Source organism: Lagenorhynchus albirostris, chromosome 1, assembly GCF_949774975.1.
Source record: "Lagenorhynchus albirostris chromosome 1, mLagAlb1.1, whole genome shotgun sequence".
In the NCBI taxonomy this organism is placed as follows: Eukaryota; Metazoa; Chordata; class Mammalia; order Artiodactyla; family Delphinidae; genus Lagenorhynchus; species Lagenorhynchus albirostris.
Window position 1 is genome coordinate 183,786,517 of NC_083095.1, and position 17,679 is coordinate 183,804,195.

The window sequence follows — 17,679 nt, forward strand, 5'->3', positions numbered from 1 at the left end:
GTCCTTTTTGGTAGAGGTTATGTTTAAATACAACCAATCAGGCCCTAAGTGCAAAAAAGTTCTGTCTTGGTGCTACTCAGTGTTATAGTATTATTTTTGCTTTTCTAACTTTGCTCTTAGGAGCATAAATCTGTTTGTAGCTTTATGGTAATGGAATATTTCTAGTCACATACTGTCAAATATTTTTTACATTGTACAAGAATGTTTTCAGTGTTAAATGATTGGTATTAATGTATACCAATCATTTTGCCAATACTGCAAAATTTAAAAATGATTTTTTCTTAACTAGGTGTTCTTTTTAAATACTCTGAAAAAATTGATTAAAATGATAACCCTTTAGTCAGAATAAGCCCATGTGTTAAGATTTTTTCTTTTAGATTTTATAATCAGGAGTTGATTATAAATATTTATGACCTCAAGCTCTTACTATTTTAGCTGTTTTAAAACAATGGGAAATGGTTCACAAACTTTTTTAAAATTCTTGACATGAATTCCACTGTTGATTGACTGTGTATGTTTATGTGAATGTACTATCTCTTGTTCCCTGTTACCAGACTAAACCGACAGCCATGGATTTATCATGCTGTCACTCTCATGCTCAAATACTTAAAATGGTTCTCCTTTGCCCAACAGTCTCAGAGTTTCCACTGTGGTACAATACAGTCACAGCTCAGAAGGTGGGTGGGTTTTTAGGGCTGCGCTAAGGATGGAATCAAGCATGCTCAAAATGGTCCTTGGAAATCTCTATATAATCTTACAATTCAAATGCCTGTAGAGTTATACATGGGTATGAATATTTTATGAACATAGTAAGTAGAATATATAACAAAAAAACTACATATTAACAGTAGACTTTTGTAGTACCAATAATTAAACTATTTAAATGTGTTTTTTTCACTTTGCTGATAGGTATGGTTGAATTTATGTAAATTTATTGCTAATCCCATCCCTTATGACAGATCTTAAATGTAAGCTCCACAGGAGCAGAGATTTTTATCTGCTTTGTTCATGGATGCGTCCTCAGAGCCTTGAGTAAGGCCTGGCACACAGTAAGCATTCAATAAATGGCTACCAAATAAATGACAAAAAAAAAAAAAGGTTAGATAGCCTCATCCACCAGACGGGAGACAGCAGAAGCAAGAAGAACTACAATCCTGCAGCCTGTGGAACAAACACCACATTCACAGAAAGATAGACAAGATGAAAAGGCAGAGGGCTAGGTACCAGATGAAAGAACAAGATAAAACCCCAAAAAAACAACTAAATGAAGTGGAGATAGGCAAACTTCCAGAAAAAGAATTCAGAATAATGATAGTGAAGATGATCCAGGACCTCGGAAAAACAATGGAGGCAAAGATCGAGAAGATGCAAGAAATGTTTAACAAAGACCTAGAAGAATTAAAGAACAAACAAACAGAGATGAATAATACAATAACTGAAATGAAAACGACACTAGAAGGAATCAACAGCAGAATAACTGAGGCAGAAGAACGGATAAGTGACCTGGAAGACACAATGGTGGAATTCACTGCTATGGAACAGACTAAAGAAAAAAGAATGAAAATAAATGAAGACAGCCTAAGAGACCTCCAGGACAACATTAAACGCAGAAACATTCGCATGATAGGGGTTCCAGAAGGAGAAGAGAGAGAGAAAGGACCAGAGAAAATATTCGAAGAGATTATAGTCAAAAATTCCCTAACATGGGAAAGGAAATAGCCACCCAAGTCCAGGAAGTGCAGCGAGTCCCATACAGGATAAACCCAAGGAGAAACACGCCAAGACACATGGTAATCAAACTGGCAAAAATTACAAACAAAAATTATTGAAAGAGCAAGGGAAAAATGACAAATAACATACAAGGGAACTCCCATAAGGTTAACAGCTGATTTCTCAGCAGAAACGCTACAAGCCAGAAGGGAGTGGCATGATATACTTAAAGTGATGAAAGGGAAGAACCTACAACCAAGATTACTCTACCCGGCAAGGATCTCATTCAGATTCAATGGAGAAATCAAAAGCTTTACAGAGAAGCAAAACCTAAGAGAATTCAGCACCACCAAACCAGCTCTACAACAAATACTAAAGGAACTTCTCTAAGTGGGAAACACAAGAGAAGAAAAGGACCTACAAAAACAAACCCATAACAATAAAGAAAATGGTCATAGGAACATACCTATTGATAATTACCTTAAACGTGAATGGATTAAATGCTCCAAACAAAAGACACAGGCTTGCTGAATGGATACAAAAACAAGACCCATCTATATGCTGTCTACAAGAGACCCACTTCAGACCTAGGGACACATACACACTGAAAGTGAGGGGATGGAAAAAGATATTCCATGCAAATGGAAATCAAAAGAAAGCTGGAGTAGCAATACTCATATCAGATAAAATAGATTATAAAATAAAGAATGTTACAAGAGACAAGGAAGGACACTACATAATGATCAAGGGATCATTCCAAGAAGAATATATAACAATTATAAATATCTATGCACCCAACATAGGAGCACCTCAATACATAAGGCAACTGCTAACAGCTATAAAAGAGGAAATCGACAGTAACACAATAATAGTGGGGACTTTAACACCTCACTTACACCAATGGACAAATCATCCAAAATAAAAATAAATAAGGAAACAGAAGCTTTAAAATGACACAATAGATCTGACAGATTTAATTGATATTTATAGGACATTCCATCCAAACACAGCAGATTACACTTTCTTCTCAAGTGCACATGGAACATTCTCCAGGATAGATCACATCTTGGGTCACAAATCAAGCCTCAGTAAATTTAAGAAAATTGAAATCATATCAAGCATCTTTTCTGACCCCAACACTATGAGATTAGAAATGAATTACAGGGGAAAAAAGGGTAAAAAACAAAACATATGGAGACTAAACAATAGGTTACTAAATAACCAAGAGATCACTGAAGAAATCAAAGAAGAAATCAAAAAATACCTAGAGACAAATAACAATGAAAACACAACAATCCCAAACCTATGGGATGCAGCAAAAGCAGTTCTAAGAAGGAAGTTTATAGCTATACAAGCCTACCTCAAGAAACAAGAAAAATCGCAAATAAGCAATCAAATATTACACCTAAAGGAACTAGAGAAAGAAGAACAAACAAAACTCAAAGTTAGCAGAAGGAATGAAATCATTAAGATCAGACCAGAAATAAATGAAATAGACACAAAGAAAACAATAGCAAAGATCAATAAAACAAAAAACTGGTTCTTTGAGAAGATAAACAAAATTGATAAACCATTAGCCAGACTCATCAAGAAAAAGAGGGAGAGGACTCAAATCAATAAAATTAGAAATGAAAAAGGAGAAGTTAAAACAGACACTGCAGAAATACAAAGCATCCTAAGAGACTACTACAAGCAACTCTATGCCAATAAAATGGACAACCTGGAAGAAATGGACAAATTCTTAGAAAGGTATAAGCTTCCAAGACTGAACCGGGAAAAAACAGAAAATAAGAACAGACCAATCACAAGTAATGAAATTGAAACTGTGATTTAAAATCTTCCAACAAACAAAAGTCCAGGATCAGATGGCTTCACAGGTGAATTCTATCAAACATTTAGAGAAGAGCTAACACCCATCCTTCTCAAACTCTTCCAAAACATTGCAGAGGAAGGAACACTCCCAAACTCATTCTACGAGGCCACCATAACCCTGATACCAAAACCAGAAAAAGATATTAAAAAAAAAGAAAATTACAGACCAATATCACTGCGGCATATAGATGTAAAAATCCTCAACAAAATACTAGCAAACAGAATCCAACAACACATTAAAAGGATCATACACCACGATCAAGTGGGATTTATCCCAGGGATGCAAGGATTCTTCAATGTGATACACCATATTAACAAACTGAAGAATAAAAACCATATGATCATCTCAACAGATGCAGAAAAAGCTTTTGACAAAATTCAACACCCATTTATGATAAAAACTCTCCAGAAAGTGGGCATAGAGGGAACCTACCTCAACGTAATAATGGCCATATACGACAAACCCATAGCAAACATCATTCTCAATGGTGAAAAACTGAAAGAATTTCCTCCAAGATCAGGAACGAGACAGGGATGTCCACTCTCACCCCTATTATTCAACATAGTTTTGGAAGTCCCAGCCACGGAAATCAGAGAAGAAAAAGAAATAAAAGGAATAAAAATTGGAAAAGTAGTAGTAAAACTGTCACTGTTTGCAGATGACATGATACTAAACATAGAGAATCCTAAAAATGCCACCAGAAAACTACTAGAGCTAATCAATGAATTTGGTAAAGTAGCAGGATACAAAATTAATGCACAGAAATCTCTTGCATTCCTATACACTAATGATGAAAAATCTGAAAAAGAAATTGTGGAAACACTCCCATTTACCATTGCAAGAAAAAGAATAAAATACCTAGGAATAAACCTACCTAGGGAGACAAAAGACCTGTATGCAGAAAACTATAAGACACTGATGAAAGAAATTAAAGATAATACCAACAGATGGAGAGATATACCATGTTCTTGGATTGGAAGAATCAATATTGTGAAAATGACTCTACTACCCAAAGCAATCTACAGATTCAATGCAATCCCCATCAAATGACCAAAGCCATTTTTTATGGAACTAGAAAAAAATCATCTTAAAATTTGTATGGAGACACAAAAGACCCTGAATAGCCAAAGCAGTCTTGAGGGAAAAAAACAGAGATGGAGGAATCAGACTCCCTGACTTCAGACTATACTACAAAGCTACAGTAATCAAGACAATATGGTACTGGCACAAAAACAGAAATATAGATCAATGGAACAGGATAGAAAGCCCGGATATAAACCCACACACCTATGGTCAACTAATCTATGACAAAGGAGGCAAAGATATACAATGGAGAAAAGACTGTCTCTTCAATAAGTGGTGCTGGGAAAACTGGACAGCTACATGTACAAGAATGAAATCAGAACACTCCCTAACACCATACACAAAAATAAACTCAAAATGGATTCGAGACCTAAATGTAAGACCAGACACTATAAAACTCTTAGAGGAAAACATAGGAAGAACACTCTTTGACAAAAATCACAGCAAGATCTTTTTTGATCCACCTCCTAGAGTAATGGAAATAAAAACAAAAATAAACAAATGGGACCTAATGAAACTTCAAAGCTTTTGCACAGCAAAGGAAACAATAAACAAGACTAATATACAGCCCTCAGAATGGGAGAAAATATTTGCAAACGAATCAACGGACAAAGGATTAATCTGCAAAATATATAAACAGCTCATGCAGCTCAATATTGAAGAAACAAACAACCCAATCCGAAAGTAGGCAGAAGACCTAAATAGACATTTCTCCAAAGAAGACATACAGATGGCCAAGAAGCACACGAAAAAATGCTCAACATCACTATTTATTAGAGAAATGCAAATCAAAACTACAATGAGGTATCACCTCACACCAGTTAGAATGGGAATCATCAGAAAATCTACAAACGACAAATGCTGGAGAAGGTGTGGAGAAAAGGGAACCCTCTTGCACTGTTGGTGGGAATGTAAATTGATACCGCCACTATGGAAAACAGTATGGAGGTTCCTTAAAAAACTAAAAATAGAATTACTATATGATCCAGCAATCCCACTACTGGGCATATACCCAGAGAAAACCATAACTCAAAAAGACACATGCACCCCATTGTTCACTGCAGCACTATTTACAATAGCCAGGTCATGGAAGCACCCTAAATGCCCACTGACAGATGAATGGATAAAGAAGTTGTGGTACATATATACAATGGAATATTACTCAGCCATAAAAAGGAACGAAATTGAGTCGTTTGTTGAGACGTGGATGGATCTAGAGACTGCCATACAGAGTGAAGTAAGTCAGAAAGAGAAAACCAAATATTGTATATTAACGCATGTATGTGGAACCTAGAAAAATGGTACGGATGAACTGGTTTGCAGGGCAGAAGTTGAGACACAGATGTAGAGAACAAACGTATGGTCACCAAGGGGGGAAAACCACAGTGGGGTGGGGATGGTGGTGTCCTGAATTGGGCGATTGGGATTGACGTGTATACACTGACGTGTATAAATTTGATGACTAACAAGAACTCGCAATATAAAAAAAGAAACAAAAAAAATGGAACTGAATAGACATTCTTCCAAAGAAGACATAGAAATGGACAACAGATACATGAAAAAGTGTTCAACATCACTAATAATCAGGAAATGCAAATAAAACCCACAATGAGATGTTACCTCATACCTGTTAGAATAGCTATTATCAAGAAGACAAGAAATAAATACCGGAGAGGATGTGGAGAAAGGAAACCCTTGTGCAGTGTTGATGGGAATGTAAACTGGTGCAGCCACTATGGAAAACAGTACGGAGTTTCTTCCAAATATTAAAAAGAGAACTACCATGTGATACAGCAGCCCCACTTATGGGAATTATCCAAAAGAAACAAAATCACTATCTCAGCGGGTCCCCAAGCAGCTCGGGCAGCAGGAGGAACGGCAGCGGCCAGGCATCCCAGCTTCGCCAAAGGTCAGCTCCGCCACGGGGGCGGCGAACGAGGAGCCCGACGGGAGATGGGCGAGGCTGTCAGCTACACCGGCTCCTGCAAAAGTGGGAACGAAGCCCAAAACAGGCGGCAGGAAAGGATACATCTTCAGACAAAAAAGTGCAAACAGAAGAGAAAAGGGGAGCAAAGGGAAAACAGGCCGAAGTGGCTAACCAAGAGACTGAAGACGACTTACCTGCGGAAAACAGAGAAACTAAGAACGAGGAGCCCCCAGCCTCTAATGAAGCAGGAGAGAAAGAAGCCAAGTCTGATTAATACCACGCACCCGGTCCTATCAGTGGCCCCTGTCTCCCTTCTTGTACCTTCCAGAGGAACATTTTTATCAACTATTTTGTAAATGCAAGTTTTTCAGTAGTTCCAGAAACATTTTTAAAAAGGAGGGAATCCTACCTCATCCCATTTTTTAACTGTAAATGTTTCTTTTTATTTTTTATTTTTTTATTTTTTATTTTTTATTTTTTTTGCTTCGTTTTATTTTTAAGAGGTGAAATCATTTGCTCGTTGCTTATTTTTTGGTACGACCAGAAAATAGTGGGATATTGAATATGGGAGGCTTTGATTGTCTTGGGTATGAGCTTAACATTCCATAGATGGGGGAGGTAGCCTTTCTATCCTATAATACAAAGCACACTAAATGGCAGTTTGGAGTCAGTTGTGCATTTAATGTCCTGAACACTTTAAATTGCTTCTCTTCCCACGTTGTTTTTGGTAGAATCGTTTCCTAAAGCGAGCCACCCACTCCTTGATCTTGGCTCTCCTGGTCAGAATTCTGTGCACTCTGTAACATCCTTGGTGGCGGTAGTCCGGTTTTCCTAGTAACTTTGTTAATGTGCTGTGAATGATCGACAATTTGACTATGTAGGGTACGTGATATTAAATTGTGAATTAGTAGGACTTACGATGTAACAACATACCAATATCTGAAGATGTTGGTACTTGATGTCCTGTTAAGGGAAATTTGCCTCCAAATTTTAAGCTGGAAAGTCACTGCAATAACTGTGTAGAAAAGAATCACAACTACATGATTTTTTAGATTTTTGGTACGTATGTTGAGAATTGTGGACAAATTGAAATGTCTGTGCACTCATCCTCAAAACAACCAATAAAATCTCAATTATGAAAGAAAAAAAATCTCTCTCGAAAAGCTCTCTGTACCCCCCTGTTCACTGCAGCATTATTTACAATAGACAAGACATGGAAACAATCTAAGTGTCTATCAACAGATGACTGGAAAAAGAAGATATGATGTGTATACAAATACATACATATATATACACATATACATATGAATATTATTCAACAATAAAAAAGAAGGAAATCCTGCCATTAGGGACAACAAGCAGGGACCTTGAGGATTTTACGCTGAGTGAAATAAGTCAGACAAAGAAAGACAAATACTGTATCATCTCACTCATAGATAGAATCTAAAAAGAAACTGAACTTACAGATACAAAGAACAGATTGGTGGTTTCCGGAGGCAGGGGGAGGGAGTGGGCAAACTGGATGAAAGTGGGCAAACTGGATGAAGGTGGTCAAAAGGTACAAACTTCTATTATAAGATAAGTAAGTCCTGGGGATGTAATATACAGCATGGTGACAATAGTTAACAATGGGATACTACATATTTCAAAATTAAGAGAGTAAATCTTAAAAGTTCTTTTCACAAGAAGAAAAATGAATAGTCTAAATTTACTGTGGTAATCATTTGACAATCTATGCCTATATCCAATCACTCAGAGAACAAAATGCTTCACTTTCCAAAAGGAAAAGAAAAACTTCTCCAGATATCAGAGAGCTCTCTTCAGTGTAGAACCAGACTAAATGTTTAAAATTTTTAATTTAGGGCAGCTGGCCTTGTTTGATACTGCCAAGTAGTTCTTTCCTTAAAAAGTTTACTGTGAGGCACAGAAAATGAAGGCTAGGCTGTGGGGAGCATGGTTATAAATCCCATGTTATTAAAAAGAAGATGTTCAGCACCACTGAAGAGTTGCGCTCTGAGTGGCACACAGCTATCCTCTGAATACAGAAGTGTGCCTAACGGCTCGTGACGCACGTGGAGACGCCTCGCCACTGTGAGGTCTTGAGCTGTTTGTTATTTACTCTGCACCAGACTCTGGGTTAAATGCTTTTTCTCCGTTGTCTCATTGGATCCCCATAACCATCCTGGAGCAAGTATTTTACAAATATAAAATGGAAACTTATTTTACGGATGAGAAAAATAAAGGTCAGAAAGGCTAACTTCCTCCCACTCAGATAGCTAGTAAGTGATGGGCCCATTTAGATATCTGATTCCCAGGGATTCTCTTGGCCCTCAAGTGAATTGCAGAGTAGGAATACTAATAAGAGCTTCTATTTCAGGAGCCCTCACATGTACTAAGGCATTGCAGTACACACTCTAGGTGGGTGGAGATTCCCACATGTTGGAAGATTGTAGAGCTGAAACATTTCCCTTTGGGAATTGGGCAGGAAAAGGAATATTCCATTGAGGGGATTCCCTGGTAAGGCTTCACTTCTTAACTATTTTCCTCTTGGACTTTGAGGAAAGTCATATTTAGCACATAATTATAAGGTACTGCGCCCACCCCTAGGATGAAATTCCATTTAATTACCCAAACCCTTCAGTAAAAGGCACAAGGCAGCAGGTGGTAACATGAAGAAATCCATACAGAACTCACTACGGAACTAAAAAGAAATAAGTAACATTGAGTGTTTCATATGTGAGAAACAGATACCTGCCTTGTGGATAGAGCAAACTAAATATATAGCCATAAAGGTAGCCCAGTCACGTTTCTTTGGTTGCAAATGACAGAAAATCCAGCTCAAGCTATGTTAAACAAAAACTGATAACTTTAGCTTTAATTTTTGAATTATTAATACATTCACATGATCCCAAATTCAAAAGGTGGCAAAGGATGTATACTGAAAAGTCCTACCCAAATACCCCAGCCATCTGGTTTCCTCTCCAGAACCAGCCAAAATTATCAGTTTCTTGTGTATCTTTTCACATACCCACACATGCACGTGCGCACACACGCACACTCACACACAGAACACTATTCTGTACTTTACTTATTTAAGAATATATATTGGAGATTGCTCCATTTCAGTACATTAAAAACATTCCTCATTCTTAAAGCAGGTAATTTATTGTCCATGGAGGGTTAAGTTTTGAGGTATTTTCTCCGTCAACTATGGGGGAAGTCTTATTTAGCCATCCTCTTTCATACTGTTAGGTCAAGTGTCATGAAATGGTTTTGTGAAGACTTCAGTCTTGTGTGGTGCTGGTGTGGACCCTAATGTGATGGGGCAGTGAGGGGAATTCTGACTGATTCCACATCCCTCCTTCCACTGGTACCCAGGGGCAGGGAATGGCACCCTATCAAAAAGGTGCATCCACGCCAGCAGGAAAGTGGGATCCCTGAGGGATGGAAGAGCTCTCAGACTCCAGGAGTAATACCAAGAGTCCCCTCAGGAGACACCGAAGCTAACACCTACACCTTTGCCATATGCACTGGAAAGAGGGGAGCCTTGAAAAGAAGGGCGCTGATGCTTGAGTTCAACTTGTAAGTAGAGCTTAGTTTTATAACAGCTCCATTCTCTACTTGAGATTGTAAAACAGCACATTTCCACGTGAGAAAGCCAGCATCGCTCCACTACAGTCCATTGCAGAAGTCAGTGTGTGAGCCCATACCATGCAGGGTCCCTAACTCCTCATTACAAGGTTCTTAGGAAGGTCCACACACAGGAACTCCAACCCTGGGAACTGCTCAGGGCTGCACTGAGCCACGTGTCCAGGAGTGAAGAAGTTGCTCTTCAGAAGAAGGACCTCCCTAAAAGGCAAGAACACTGTTGGTGTTTTAAGGAAAGGGGGAAAAAAGGGTGAGTTGAAGGGCAATGGGGAGGCTATCCTGATTAAGACAATTTAGTTTCCATCTTTGATAATCCTAGCCATGCAAAATCCACTACAGCCTTTCTTAGCATTCTATGAAAATACAAAGGAGAAAAATCATTTGAATGTCCACAGTTTTTAACAACAGCCAGGACTTCCCTGGAGGTCCAGTGGCTAAGCCTCCACGCTCCCAATGCAGGGGACCCGGGTGGAATCCCTGGTCAGAGAACTAGATCCCACATGCATGCTGCAACTAAGAGTCTGCCTGCCACAACTAAAAAGTGTGCATGACGCAACTAAAGATCCCGCATGCCTCAACAAAGACCCAGTGTGGCCAAAATAAATAAATACATATTTAAACAACAGCCAGTTATCACTTCTCATCCTTCAGTTCTTTTGTACTTCGGCTCAAAACCAACTACCAGGTAACTCAATAACAAAAAAATCCCAAACAACCCAATCAATAAACGGACAGAAGACCTAAATAGACATCTCTCCAAAGAAGACATAAAGATGGGCAATAGGCACACGAAAAGGTGCTCAATATCACTAATTACTAGAGAAATGCAGATCAAAAGTACAATGAGGTACCACCTCACAGTGGTCATAATGGCCATCATTTAAAAGTCTACAAACAATGAATGCTGGAGAGGGTGTGGAGAAAAGGGAACTCTGCTACGCTGCTGGTGGGAATGTAAGTTGGTGCAGCCACTGTGGAAAACAGTGTGGAAGTTCCTCAAATAACTAACGTTGCCATATGATCCAGCAATCACACTCCTGGACATATATCCAGACAAAACTATAGTTCACAAAGATACATGCACCCCTATGTTCATAGCAGCACTATTTACAATAGCCAAGACATGGGAACAACCTAAATGTCCATCGACAGATGAATGGATAAAGATGTGGTATATGTGTGTATAAACACACACACACACACACACAGTGGAATATTAGCCATAAAAAGGAATGAAATAATGCCATTTGCAGCAACACAGATACAACCAGAGATTATCATACTAAGTGACGTAAGTCAGAAAGAGAAAGACAAATAACATGATATCACTTATATGTGGCATCTAAAATATGACACAGGTGAACTTATCTACAAAACAGAAACAGACTCACAGACATAGAGAACAGACTTGTGGTTGCCAAGGGGGAGGGGAGTGTGGGAGGGAAGGATTGGGAGTTTGGGATTCAACTGAAAGAGTAGCTGTGAAGTAGGAATTTTAGACATAGTAACAGGTTAAGGGCATGTATTTGTAGACAAGTTGGACTTTTAGTTTCTTCCCGAGGGACCACATAGGCAGTAACTACAGATCGTCATGTACAGAGAACATCAGTCAACTCAGAGTGAAAAGAAGGCATCACCCTTTCTCCATCTCCTTGCATCCTCTGGCTCTTGACTCCTGTGACGTCTCATCGCAGAAAGTTGCTTATGGAGCAAGGCTCTCTGATCCCACCGGGGGGCTTCCTCAGTAATGACTGGAATATAACTCACAAGGCACCAAGCGCGTATAAAGAAAATGAATCTGAGGATGAGATCCCTGAAGAAGAAACATACCTGAATTGGATGGAGCATTTCTCTGGCCTCCTCTGAAATCACTGTGGCTTCTTATGCAATTTGGGGTGACGAGATGAGGGTGAACACAGAGGCCATGCAATGTGGATGGGGATCAGGGAGAGTGGCCATTTAATTTACTGTCCAAATGTGGACACTTCTGAGAGTGAATAGGGACACTCTGACATAATTATGCTAGGACAACAGTTCTAAGCTGGGACTCTCCCAGGCAAACCAAGACATAGGTCATAGGCCATCCTACTTCCTCCGTGTTGCCACTATAATGCATTAGGAACCTGCATGACTTTGGGTCATCATCCTCAGCACACCACTTTAGCAACTCCAGGGCCCATTTTAACCACTGGAAGGGAGCTGGCAACTGGGAATAGCATGTAAAGTTCAAAATCACCCACTTGGATGTTATAGCAACGTCAACTTGCTAAAAACTTTCTGGATGTTTCCACTATTTTTCTCTTCTCAGAAACCACACTTTGAGTAGCACTGAAGGCTACTCATATAGTAGATTTGATGGTCCTTATTACGCAAAAGGGAGCCAAAAGCTCTTTTTAGCAGGGATTATAACTGGGAGAAGAGGTGCGAGAGGTGAGCTGAGCCCGGGGCTTTTGGGAGTGACGTGATGCTAACGGGGCAGATACACTGCCTTCAGAATGATGAAAGGATACATAAGAAAAAAGCCACTGAAGCCAAAAACTGAGACAATTTTTAGTGGTCGCACCAGTCAAATGAGACATGGAGTTCGCATGGAAGGAACAAATGGAAATATCCAAAGTGTAAAGGAGGGAAAAGCTATGCATTGGGAGCACAGGTGTGCAGGGGAGGGACTGTCTGAGGACATTCCCCTCCTCTCGACGTGCCCATCACTCCCCAGAGATGATCACTCTCCTCACACACGACTGTTCACTTCAGGAAGTGATTCCCTTCAAGATCTGTGTCTCCCACTCTACAATTTTTTGTAATTTAGTTTTATTCTATTTAGGAGTAGATTTCTAATTTGAATAGCTCTAAGTCACCTAGAGACATTTTTCAATGGAAATAAAATTATATCTGCCCCCCTCTCGGGAAATTCCCAGAATTGGAAAACTGTGAAAAACTCTGTGAATCAACAGCCATTTTTCTAAGAATTCCCAGAGGACGATCATGCCCCTTGAGTCACTCACCTTCTGCTTCACTCTGGGGCCCAGGGCAGCTCAGCTGAGCTCCTGCAGACAGTTCCAGCCCCCTGTGGTTCACGTCACCCCACACCATCAGCCCAGAGCTGCTCCTCTGTCACACAGGCTGAGGTGTGGGGCAGGACTGGCCTCCCTGCCTCTTCTACCTACTCTCTCCTCTGTGTGTCCCTCCCCAAATCCCAGCCTGTCCACGGGGGTCGTTCAGCACAATGACGCCCAGCCTGATGCTATGTGAAGGAAGCCACCTTGGTAGGTGAGAGGTCTGGGTCTTGAGGGCGCTTGTGCCTGAAGGATCTCGTGATGGATGGACAGTCGTAGCCCTTCTAAGACAGAAGCAGGCATAGGTGGCCCAGACTTGGACACGGGAACAGAGGCACATGGGATCCGGGATCAGGTCAGGTGCACAGAAGGGTGTAAAGGAAGGAGAATGAGCAAGTGACCAAGAAAAAGTGGTTTCCAGGAACCCATCTAAGAGGATACTGTGCGTATAGAAGGACACCTGATGGGGAGCCTTGCACTGTCCTCTGAACCCCCTGTGTGCTGACCATCAGCCTGTCATCTTCCTGGTGGGGGTTCGGCTGCCCGATTACAGCAACCAGCTCAGTCCAGATTCTAGTGGACTTTCAAATGGCAGCTTTCTGCCCCTCGACCTGTTTATTTTACAAGAAGAGGGATACCTGAGGCAACAAGAGGGCACACAAGGGGTGGGAACCACTCCAGGGTGTTCCCACATCCCTCAGTAAACCAGCCCCCAATTCGCCACCTGTCCCCTTATCCCTCTTGTCCCTTCCTGTTGGCAGCAATATCAGGGCATTAGATATGGCCCTGGGCACAAAAACAGTTATATAGATCAATGGAATAGGAAAGTCCAGAGGTAAACCCACGCACATACGGTCAGCTAATCTATGACAAAGGAAGCCAGAAAATATAATAAAGAAAAGACAGTCTCTTCATTAAGTGGTGCTGGGAAAACTGGACAGCTATATGTGAAAGAATGAAATTAGATCATTTTCTAACACCGTACACAAAACTAAACTCAAAATGGATTAAAGACCTCAATGTAAGGCCAGATGCTATAAAACTCGTAGAGGAAAACATAAGCAGAACACTCTCTGACATAAATCGCATCAATGTCTTTTTTCATCCACCTACTTGAGTAATCAAAATAAAACAGAAATGAACAAATGGGACCTTATTAAACTTAAAAGCTTTTGCACAGAAAAGAAACCATAAACAAAATGTAACACAACCCTCAGAATGGGAGAAAATATTTGCGAAGGATGCGACCAACAAGGGATTAACCTCCAGAATATACAAACAGCTCATGCAGCTCAATATAAAAAAAAAAATACAACCCAGTCAAAAGGTGGGCAGAAGATCTAAATAGACGTTTCTCCAAAGAAGCCATTCAGATGGCCAAAAAGCACACGAAAAGATGCTCAACATCACCAATTAGTAGAGAACTGCATATCTCAACTGCAGTGAGGTATGACCTCACTCCGGTCAGAACGGCCATCATCAAAAAATCTACAAACAGTACATGCTGGAGAGGGTGTGGAGAGAAAGGAACCCTCCTACACTGTTGGTGGGAATGTAAGTTGGTACAGCCACTATGGAGAACAGTATGGAGGTTCCTTAAAAAACTAAAAATAGAGCTACCGTATGATCCAGCAATCCCACTCCTGGGCATATATCTGGAGAAAACCATAATTTGAAAAGATACATGCACCCCAGTGTTCATTGCAGCACTATTTACAATAGCCAAGACATAGAAGCAACCTAAATGTCCATCAGCAGAGGAATGGATAAAGACGTGGCATGTACATATAATGGAATATTGGCCATAAAAAAGGACGAAATAATGCCATTTGCAGTAATATGGATGGACCTAGAGATTGTTATACTCAGTGAAGTCAGAGAAAGACAAATATCATATGATATCACTTAAATGTGGGATCTAAAAAATGATACAAATGAACTTAGTTACAAAACAGAAACAGACTCACAGACATGGAAAACAAACTTATGGTTACCAGGAGAGGGATAAATTGGGATATTGGGACTGACATATATACATTACTATATATAAAATAGATAACTAATAGGGACCTACTGTATAGCACAGGGAACTCAGCTCAATACTCTGTAATGGCCTATATGGGAAAAGAATCTAAAAAAGAGTGGATATATGTATAAGTGACTCACTTCTCTGTACAACATAAAGTAACACAACATTGTAAATCAACTATACTCCAATAAAAGTTATAGGAGATAAAAATAGAAAAACTTTGAATTTTAATTTTTTTATACAGCAGGTTAGTATTAGTTATCTATTTTATACATATTAGGGTATATATGTCAATCCCAATCTCCCAATTCATCACACCACCACTACCACCCCCGCTTTCCCCCCTTGGTGTCCATATGTTTGTTCTCTACATCTGTGTCTCTATTTCTGCCTTGCAAACCAGTTCATCTGTACCATTTTTCTAGATTCCACATATATGCATTAATATACAATATTTGTTTTTCTCTTTCTGACTTACTTCACTCTGTATGAGTCTCTAGGTCCTTCCACATCTCTACAGATGACCCAGTTTCATTCCTTTTTATGGCTGAGTAATATTCCATTGTATATATGTACCACATCTTTATCCATTCGTCTGTCAGTGGGCATTTAGGTTGCTTCCATGACCTGGCCATTGTAAATAGTGCTGCAATGAACATTAGGGTGCGTGTGTCTTTTTGAATTATGGTTTTCTCTGGGTATATGCCTAGGAGTGGGTAAAAATAGAAATTTTTTTAAAAAGATCTGGCCCTGGGGACAAGAGAAGCTGCTCAGAAAAGGGAGCAGAGGGGAAGCTGTGACAGATGTGGCACCTGAAATAGGAATCAGATTCACTGGTGTGCTTTTTACTCCCAGGTGGCTGGATTGTTTCAGAGGATTCTAGTTTCTAGCTCACACCCTAAATGGTCTTTCAGGATGCACAAACATTTCCAGAAGGCTCCTAGGGTGGGGTGACATAGTTCTGAGCAGTCAAAGTTGAAACATAGTCACTGATGGGTCATAGTGACCTTTGTCACCCCACCTATGAGCTTGTGAAGTTGGGTTTGCAAAACATGGGGTATGTGCTCTCTACAATCTACACCAGTGGTTCTCAGCCTTGCTGGTCCCTTGAAGTTCCCTGGGTGACCCTAACATTGAGAACCCATGTTCTATACCTTCTATTGTAGGTGGGCCAGCCCCATTTTCTAGTCTCTCTTCCTTTCCCCCAAGCAGCTTCATTTTCCAAGGCCAAAACCCAAATATCAGAAAAATTAAAACTAGAGTTCTGATGGCTCACCATGCAACCAAAGGATGAAGGCCACAGAACATGATGGGTATAACCTGCCTCAAGAGGTCCTTAGGTTTTCCATGGTTCCTACTTTATAGAATCTTGGGGGCTCTGATAGAACTTACCTGAGCTATTTCTGAGGGCCTGATATCCAAAGGGCTAGCAGAACCTGAGAAGGAGATAAGAGCAGGTATAGGAAGGGAAGAAGAAAACTTACAGGGGAAAGTGAGACCAGAGGTAGAGGCAGGGTGAGGTGCCTGGTGATCTCTTAATGTCGTCACCAGGCAGCTTGGCTGAGTACCTGTGGAACTACTGTTTCTTGAGTCCCAACAGATCTTCCTCCACTTCTTCCTTTCATTACTAGAACCCCTCAAGTTTTAGCCCCCCAGGTAAAGACTACAATTCCCAGCCTTCCTTGCAACTAGGTGTGACCACATGACTAAGTTCTGTCCAATAGGATGAGCACAAGTGATGTATGCAATTATGGTTGGGCACTTACATGGGAGCTGTATGCCCATCACTCATTTTCCCCCCCCCTCATTGGCTGAGGGTGGTGGTGTTGAGCTCTTCCTGGCCATGCAGGTAGACAGGGCACTAGTGGGCTGGTGAAGCAACAGAGTAAGCTTAGTGCTCTGATAAAAGAGACCCCAGAGAGCTCTCTTGCCCCTTGTGCCATGTGAAAACATAGTGAGAAAACATCTGTCTATGAAGTGGGCCCTCACCAGACACTGAACCTGCCAGCACCTTCATCTTGGACTTCCCAGTCTCCAGAACTGTGAGAAATAAATGTCTGTTGTTTACGCCACCCAGTCCATGAGAGTTTGCTATGGCAGTTTCAAGTGGACTAAGACATATGTCTTTTTATTATATAATAATATTTTGCTTCCTTCTTTCCCTTTACCATTAGCCTTCAGTGGGACCTAGCAGATGCCTAGAAGGGCATTCAAGACTTGCCATCTTCCAGTGCACTGTGTTGGGTTACAGGAAGTTTCCAGCACCCAAGAGAAGGCAATACACTGGCTACAAAGAGTGGGCCCAGGACATTTACAAGTATCTGAAGCTGGAGGGGATAGTACAGGACCCCAT

At 40.4% G+C, this 17,679-nt stretch overlaps 1 pseudogene; it reads left to right on the top strand.

Moving 5' to 3' along the window:
* The first annotated feature begins 1,012 nt into the window (after positions 1–1,012).
* Positions 1,013–6,991, top strand: LOC132528851 (non-histone chromosomal protein HMG-14-like; annotated as a pseudogene).
* The last annotated feature ends 10,688 nt before the right edge of the window (positions 6,992–17,679 follow it).